The following is a 9,289-nucleotide window of genomic DNA, read 5'->3' on the forward strand; positions in this document are numbered from 1 at the left end:
TAGCCTACCACCTCAAAAGCCACTGCCCAGCCTAAGTTATCCTGGCACTCCAAATACTTGTGAATGATTTGTTTTTTTTTTCTTATAAATGCAATTCTTCAACCAGAGGGGTCTGACTTAAGCAACTGCCTCTCAGTATTGGTAGAAAGCATACAAGTAAAAGGAAGGTTGAGTTTAACACAGATCTTTTTATTTATTTATTTATTTTTGGCTTGATAGGAAAACTCACTTTCTACCAGTAATTTGTGATGCAAAGCTCTTCTTGCTCTTAGTGTCTAAATAATTGTATAACCACCATTTGTTTCATTTGAATCTTGGCTGTCATTTCCTGTCATGAGGAAATCAAGAGGAACTCTGCATACAAGTTCATCCCCTGATTGCCTGTCAGCCTCACAGACAGGAGCATCTCACAATTTGTCCCTGCCCAGGCACTTCATCTTCAAATAGAAACTGCATCTTAATTATAGCCTTTAATGGGCTGTTGCACTCCAGGATCAATATGTCTGACAAAACCCAAGTCCCGCTAAAAGCTCATTAATTCACATCTGACTAATTCAGGATTTGTGATGATTTTGGCAGGAACCAAGCTGAAGTTTACCTTTTGTACTGCTGCTTACAAAGGTTTAGCTTGGCCAGTTAATTTGGAAGAACAAGGAAGTGTTTACTGAGCTTCTATTTGCATGAAGATAATAGAGGGTTTGCAGCCTCTGGACTGCTAATCCTCACCCTGCAACTGCTGCTAACTGCTACTTTGCATTAGCACTCTGGACTTGGAAATGAGATGTCACAATCTCAAAAAACAAAACCTAAGACCTGAGACCTTATCACCTGTGGTGTGTTCCTTCCAGTATTTTTCATCAAGTACCTGATTCTCTCCCTCATTTCAAGTATAATGATGATAGACATATTTTCTACATGGAGACAGATATCTCTATAACCAGATCATACTATGACCAGGACTCTTTAATTATGCATTTCCCTTCCCTTTTCTACTTCTTCCTCAACTCAACAGGCAATCTATCTAGACCTAAAGCCCATGTCAGGAGCCTGGAAGCAAACTCGGAAACACTGGACTCCTAACTATTTGTATTCTCAAAGCACATTGATTGGATCAACTTCCTCTGTTTTTAACTATTAATCATCTCTGCAAAAGGACAGACTATTGAGTCTAGTCCTGTGGGACTCCCAGACCTGGAATATGACCTTATAACTCTCATTACATAAATCATAGTTAATCGTCAATATGGAATGTGAATACCTTCTTGTCTTTTTTTCCAGGCCCGTCTTTGAACTCAGTAGTGTCAAGCCAGAATGGAAATGATAAATGCCTTTAGACAACATCTCTTCACCAGGTCCCACTGTTAGATATACTGGTGAATACTCCCTGAGTATTTCCCTGAGCCTTTGAGAGGTCTTTGGCTAAGTGTTGTGACCTTGCTAATGTGCACAGAATATTTGTTTTGTTCTAGTTTTCGAGTTTTTTGGCCTATTTATTGTTTCGTGTATCACTTCCTAAATAAAGCAGCTACCCTCAAGTCTCACACTGTGTTTTCAGAAATCAAGCCACCAGCACCCACTCTTTTGATGGCATGTGTGCGTGTGTGTGTGTGTGTGTGTGCACGTGTGTGTGTGTGTGTGTGTGTGTGTGTAAGTGTGAATGGATGCTTATCCATTTCATCATTCACTCATCCTTGATAAATGTGTTTGCTTCATGGATTTAAGACTGTTTTAGTAATAGTCTGAAAATGAAACTGCCTGTGTCCCCGTCCCTCATTTCCTTCCCTTACAGTTTTGTATTTTCGCTTTGATGTTCTTGGACACCAACAGTTCCCCTCACACCCTTCTATACAGCTCTGACCTGTCTGTGTTGGTGATCTTCCTTTTTGGCTCACCCATACTTTTTTTCAGTATTAGCATAAACTTTTCTTACCAGAAGTTCTAAACTCTGCTCACAGATTTTGTCCTTAGAGTCTTCTGTTGTCTCATGTGGTAGTTGGGCTAATCTTAAATATCTCTGTGATTTTACATTACCCTTAGAAGATAATAAGTAAGTGGCTTAACTGGGAGCTTCCAGACAATTGAGGTGTCTCTATTACCACACCAGACATGCTGAGAATGGGTACCTACAGATATGCTAACCACTACTATTTCTTTGGACCTTCATTGAACCATTATCATTGTCTTGCTCTCCCTATGAGATTCTTAAATCTTCTTTTTAACATTGGCCCTCTTGTAGCATTTAAAAAAGTCTTTTATTAATGAAAAAATCACATGTAAAACAGAAACATTACCAGTGGTCTAATAGAACAATTTTAAATGTGAGAAAGTCAGTTGTGACAGACGCTGCTTTCTTTGATCCTTAGGCCTGTTTCTCATCCTTACTTTCCAAAGTCTCCTAGAAAATGTCTGTCCTCCTTGGCCCAGTTATGGCTTAAGAGTGATGACCACATCAGCTTATGTGGTTTTCTGCTAAGGTCTGTCTTCCAAGCTCCAGCAGTGCTTTTAGCAGTAGTTGGCTGCTCTCAGGATATCTGTACTTGGGTATCTCATTTATGAGCCCACCACAGGATCTGGAAGGATGGTGGTATTACTGAGGCTGCTTTCATTTCAATTGTCCTCAGGCTCTTAAGAGGACAACTAGGCTAAGTTAGACATCTCTTCAACTGGGATAGGTTCAAGACTGGTAATTACATGTCGTGATATTTTTCTTGCATTAGGAATTTTTTTCTACTGACACAAATTAATGAGTCTTGTAACTCATAATGGCACCCAAAATATAACTCTGTAGTAGATACTTTAGTATACTTTTCAAACTTACTCTCTGGCCATCCCAGATCTCATCCTGCTGGAGACATAGGCAGTGGTATAACCTACTGGGAATTGTCCCAGACTACAAGGAACTCATTTGTTCAGAGACTAGCCTTTCTCCAGGCAGTACCCTGGGGGCAACGGCATAGGCTGATGAGGGAATATAGACATCCCATATGCTTGTCTCAAATTTAAATCATTCCAAATGGCTCCTTCTAGCTTTGTAGCTCCCATATGGCCAGCTGAGGCAAGCCTCAGTCACAACCACAACAGGGTCTGACCTTCTCTTTACCCAGTACCTCCTTCATTACTTTCCCAAGAGCACTTATATAAAACTCCTACAGACAGAGCTCCACTTAAAAGTCTATTTCTAGACAATTTGTCTTAAGATCCTGCTACTCCTTCATCACTGTCTGAATGAAGGCATCAACTTTATCCTAGTGCCCCAGCCAGTCAATGGAATGATTTTTCATTCTTCTTTCTCACTGGAGACTAATTAATAGAATGATACTCTCTCTTTTCCATTTTTATTATGACTGTCTTAATTGAACTTTATCCATCTTTCACCTGGGTAACAGTCTTCTTGTTGTTTTTATACTATAACCATAATAATATTTCTAAGTTTAAAAAATCATATAATTTACAATTATTCAGTAGCCTTCAATCTCCTTTGCATAAAATTAAAAATTTTTTCAAGACATTTATTTGGCTTACTCAGCACAGGGATTCCATCCCTCAGCAGATTCATTGCAGTGAGTTGCCTCATGTGATCAGATTGTGGGCACATGAAAAAGTCATGTCTCTGATGCTACAGCTGTGCTTTTCTATCTCAGTGTTCTTATGGCCTTGTACTAGGTTAGCCTATACTAGAAGCTAGCTTAAAGCTCCCCACAGATATCTACTCAATTATCCTAAATAGGTTATTCTTCCCATCTATCCATTCTAAATTCAAGAAATGAAATGGTATCACAGTTGGCTTATGTATCTAACCTGTCACTTACCTTTGCTTCTTAAGAACAACCATTTAAACTTCAGGGCATGATGAACCATTAGGAATTTTCTGGGGTGACTGGGCAGCTGGAATTTACGGCACTCCGCTGATGTGATTATTTTTATGCAACCTGTAAATTTTAGTTATAGCTACACTCGTCTGTGGCTAGCCCGGACAAGGCTGGCTCCTTTTTGTAATTTCATAAGTACAATAAGGTCATAAATTTCAAGCTGCCTTTTTTGACTTTTTTTTTCAGTAGCCTATTGCCTGAAGCAAGAAAATGGAGTTTCAAAGGAAAATGTCAGCATTAATAGACAGGCACTCTAAGTGAGGCAGATAGCAGTGTTCCAAGGTGATCTGAAGTTCATCCTACCTCTTAAGTGAAAACCACATACTGAAGAATTGAGAAGACGTGTTCTGTTACCAAGTCTTCACATTTTCCTCTAAATAAATGACAAGTAAGAAAACATATGAGTATACTCAGTTGATGCCATCCTGTGTCACCTGGTGGCCAACAGTTTCTAAAAGAACTATGCAAAGTGGTTCAAAGTCAGAAATTTTCTCAGCTGTCTCAGACAAAATCTTTCTTTGACTTCATAACTACATAAGTGTGTCTACAGTCTATGGTCACCACAAAAATAACTAAAAGATCAGTGTGTCTAAAGTAAATATTGCTAGTGTAGTTGTAGATTTAAGAAAAATTTAAGAAAATTTAAAAATTTCCATACCTCCCACCCACACTTTCCAATACCATTTACAGCTTGAATTAGTATGATATACTTGTTGTGAATAATTAACCAACATCGATATATTGTTAATCACAATTTAATAATTTTCTTCAAGGATTTGCTTTTCAACATAATGTCATATTTTGTTCTAGAATCCTATTCAATTTACATTCAGTGGTCACATTTCCTTATGTTCCTTTTAGTGAAGTGACAGTTTCTATGCTGGTTAGATTTTTTTTTAACTTGATACAAACCAGGGTCATCTGGGAAGAGGGAACTTCAGTCAGGAAAATACCTCCATCAGATTGGATGTAGGCAAGTGTGTGGAACATTTTCTTGATTACTGATTTATGTATAATGGACCAGTCCCCTGTGGGTGGTGTCATTCTTGGACTGGTGGTCCTGGGATGTATAAGAAAGCAGTATGAGCAAGCCATAGAGAGATCAAGCCCATCAACAGCACTCTCCATATCCTCTGCATTAGTTCCTCATCAGGTTCCAGCCTGAGTCTTTCTTGATTTTCCTTGATGATGGATGGTAATGTGGAAGTGTAAAGTCTTGTTTTGGGTCAGTGTGGTCAGTCAGTGTTTATTATGGCAACAGAAACGAAAGTAGGGCAATTCCTTGGTCATCTTGATGACCTTGGCAATTTGGAAGATCCACATCAGGTATTTTATAAATGGTTCTGCACTAAGTTTATCAGATGTTCTTTTGATTAAATTGAGGTTGTGGATATTTGAGAGGAAGTACCATTCACATCCCATTATTTCCAAACTGTAAGTATTTAACATGCTGTTTATGATGACAATATCTTGGTCATCTCTTAGAGGTGGCTTTTGCAGATGTGTCACTGGGGAATGAGTTTTGTTTTGTTTTGTTTTTTCTCCCTTTTCTTAATCCACTCTTGAGTACAAGTCACCATATGCAACCAGAGATAAGGAAGGAGATGGCAGTCACTGTGCAGCCCAGAGAAAAGGAAAGAGAACTGTATTTCACTGTTTGGAAGCCAGCAACTACGTGGATTACTTAGGAATCTTCTGCATGAGACAGGTAAAACAGTGTCCATATTTACCTATTTATTTAATCATTTATTGTGACAGTACACACTCCTGGATTTTGAACTTGGGATTGCATTCCACTTCAAGTTTTACTTAATACTTACCTTGTTTCTTATACTGTTTCAGATCCAGCCTTAGTGGATATTTCAATTTACTCTTTTGTGTCTTTAGCAGAACCTAATCACTTTGGACTGGTTGGTTTATTGGTTGGCATAATTCCATATTTCCCTGCCGTTAGGTTTCCAGGATCACTGTACCCCAGACCTTGAAGCAGTGCTTTATCCAAGAATCTCTAGTTCCTTTTGAAATAAAATTACAAGAGAAACCAAGACCTAGCTGCAGATATGCTTATAGATATTGGAATATTACTGCTTCTAGGTCCTCTTCACTAACAGAGAGGAAATGCACATCTATATAAGATGCCATGCATATACACACACCTATAAATATTTTTATATGTAGCCATCCACATCTTCATTAAGCTAAATATGAGTTCATATTGATGTCTCCAGATCCAGTCCATTAGCACGAATTACCTACCCTCCCTTGTTGGTTAGAAACTCTGTACTGCGACAGAGAGACCTAGCTCCCATTCTCTATCATCAATCTACCTAATTGTCCACTTGAGAACATGTGCAGTAATATTAGCACTCTTAAGCTGTACCCTCGTGGAAAATAATTTCATTTACCAGAGTGCAGAGCTTATGTGCAGTTCCATTTGCCTTTAGTCTTACAGACTCTACTAATTTTCAAAAGTACTTAGGTAAGCATCTACCTCTCCAACAATCCCTTCAGTGAAGTTGTTTCATGTTTGTTATAAAGTTGGAACGTGTTGTTACATTTTGCATTCCACCCTGGGAATCCTTAAACCTCCTTAGTGCTTTGAATTAAATTTGCATACCCTAAGCTTCACTTTGTTCTCTAAAGTCTTTTGAGGTTTAACGAAAATTATCAGTCCTCCTCACTGCTTTATAACAAAGAATAGATTCACTAACCTAAACAAATTTCTGTGCCTAGTCAGAAATGTTGGTGCAGTCCTGTAATCCTAGTACTCAGGAGACTGAGGCAAGAAGATCATGAGTTTAAGGATTGCCTGAGCTACTTCGTGAGACCTTGTCTTAAAAAATAATTGTTTCTCCTGCCCATATCTCAATTCAAGTCTAGTAAACACTGATTATTTTTCCATTACTGTAATTTTCTTTTTCTAGTATGCTACCTAATTTGAATCACAAAATACATGCTTAAAATGGTCTTCTTTCAATGAGCAATTTGCATTTGAGATAAGTTCATGCCTTTGCTTAGATTGATAGTTACATTTTCTTTTGTCACTGAATAATATTCCAGTGTAGGGATGCCATTGTTTGTTTATGCATTCACCTACTGAAAAATAGACATATTAGCTGCCTCCATTCAGGAGAATAATGTATAACATGCATAGTGGCACCTTATTCCAGAAGTTGGTTTTATTTGAACATAGGCTTTTAAATCAGATGGATAGATATCTATAATTATAGCATTGTCTAATTACAAACTACTCATGCACCTTCCAAATTTTATCCCTACTAGGCATGAACAAGGTTTCTCTCTCTCTTTCTCCCTCTTTTCTACTCTTTGTGTGCTTGTTGACATTTCCTATCTCAATTGCTTTTCATCTTACTTTTTGATACAGGGCCTCTCACAGAACCTGGAACTCATTGATTCAGTTAGACTGGCTACCCAGTTAGCTGTGCCCAGAGATCCTTCTTCTTTGCCTTCGCAGGTCTGAGATTACAGATGCACACTGAGACACTGATGGTGTTAAAGATCTGAACCCAGACTCTTGAACTTTTATAACAAGCCCTTTACTAAACAAATCATCTCCTTATCTCTAAGTACACGTATTTGACGCTCTGCCAGCTTGTTCACAGTGGTTTTGCAGTAATCCCATGTGAGTTATAATGGTAATCTCATTGTTTTTGTTTGCTTTTTTGTTTTTGTTGTTATGAGCCATTGACTCCCTCTGTAGACAGGCTGTTCCCAAAGCCAGGAGACCTTTGTCCCAGCCTCTCAAATGCTAGAATTTTATTCATGTGCCACCACCTTCAACTTCATTGTTATTTTTCTTGAATCTTAAATTATGTGCCAATAATTTAATGTGCTTATCTAGTATCTCTAGATGATTTTATTAGACATTCCTTTACATATATAGTCTCTATGAGCATCTTTACTGTCTTACAAATGTCTTTCACATATCAGAAATGCTTGATTTTTGTCAAACTCTATTAATTTCTTTTCTTTCAGGCATTACAATATTATATCTTTGCTTTCCTTATTCTTTGATAAATTTATACATTTATAATATTTTTTAGTTATTTGTACTCCTCATTCCTGTCTTATATCTCCTTCTTTCCCCTACAGAAATTCTTCTTTCCAACAAGCTCCACTTCAACTTTGTCTCATGTTTATGGGTAACCCAATGGTTTAATTAGGGTTGTTTTCACAGCATAGGTGAGAGGTTATTTACAAGACCATGAGCATTCCATCAGAGTCTGCACTATATAAAATGGCACTGCATACCTCAGTAGCCATTAACTGTCAAGAGACATTCTGAGAGGTGTGGGGTTCCCTCCCCCACCAAATCTTGACATAATTAACTGTGTGTACATCTTGTGTAGATAATCTGAACTTCAGTGAAGTCATGAATGCCACAGTGACCCTGTGTCCGGAAAAACATCGTTTGGTTGCACATTTCTCCATCCTTTAGCTCTGTAAGTTTTTCTGTTCCCTCTTTCTGAGACATTCACTGGACCTTGGAGGGAACAAGATAGATGTCAGCACTTGGACCAGCAATGGGTTTCTGCATTAACCATTTCCTGCTACAATAAGAAATTTCTATGGTGAAGGCAGAATAGAGTACTAACCTATAGATATAAGCATCAATATTTAAAAAACGCTTTGACAACATGTTTATTTAGCGAAATAGTAGTGATAGGTTCTTCTTTGGGGCTATGGCCTCCCCAGCCAAGGGCTCTTGACCAAGTTGACTGAAGCAGACATAAGTTTTCTCTTGTGGAGTGGGCCTCAAATACAATTAGAAACCAGTTGGTTATCCCACAAACAACCATGCCACTATTATATCAGAGTACACCTTTTTCCTGGAAGATTGTTATTTTTGCCCTCAGGTTTGGCAGCTCTGTAACATTGTTGATGACTCTCCTTTCCCAGGAGCCTGCATGACATACTCTAACACTCTGAAAGCTAACCATTAGAAAGGAAGGTCACAGCTCACTGCCACCTGTTTTCTTTTTGTCCTATAACCAAAGTATATGATGTTTTCCACAGTAAGTTCTGGCATGTCATTTAGAAAAATGACAGTCTCTTCTATTGTTCGGGAGGCCCCTGGGAACACTACCCATCAGGCTGAGCTTGAAATAGTATCATATTTTGCTTTTACTTTGTATTTCTGGTATGGCAATGGCTTAGTCTCTTTCCATGTTCTTTTTTTTTTTTTTTTTTTTTTTTTTTTTGGTTTTTCGAGACAGGGTTTCTCTGTGTAGCTTTGCGCCTTTCCTGGAACTCACTTGGTAGCCCAGGCTGGCCTCGAACTCACAGAGATCCACCTGGCTCTGCCTCCCGAGTGCTGGGATTAAAGGCGTGCGCCACCACCGCCCGGCTCTTTCCATGTTCTTAATGAACATGTGTGTGTCTTCTTTGGGGAAGTGTCT

General features: G+C 38.5%; 1 long non-coding RNA gene across 1 annotated transcript in view; it reads left to right on the forward strand.

The window, feature by feature from the left end:
- The window catches only part of LOC128100507 (uncharacterized), a 50,020-nt gene extending 40,974 nt beyond the window's left edge, over window positions 1-9,046 (forward strand). Inside the window, exons 4-6 of the long non-coding RNA XR_008214818.1 lie at window positions 4,056-4,257; window positions 5,437-5,577; window positions 7,255-9,046. This is a non-coding gene — a long non-coding RNA (uncharacterized LOC128100507). The remainder of the gene's footprint in view (window positions 1-4,055; window positions 4,258-5,436; window positions 5,578-7,254) is intronic.
- Window positions 9,047-9,289: the final 243 nt, after the last annotated feature.

The sequence above is a fragment of the Peromyscus californicus genome, unplaced genomic scaffold (genome assembly GCF_007827085.1).
Source record: "Peromyscus californicus insignis strain IS unplaced genomic scaffold, ASM782708v3 Scaffold_7__1_contigs__length_154581171, whole genome shotgun sequence".
Classification (NCBI taxonomy): Eukaryota; Metazoa; Chordata; class Mammalia; order Rodentia; family Cricetidae; genus Peromyscus; species Peromyscus californicus.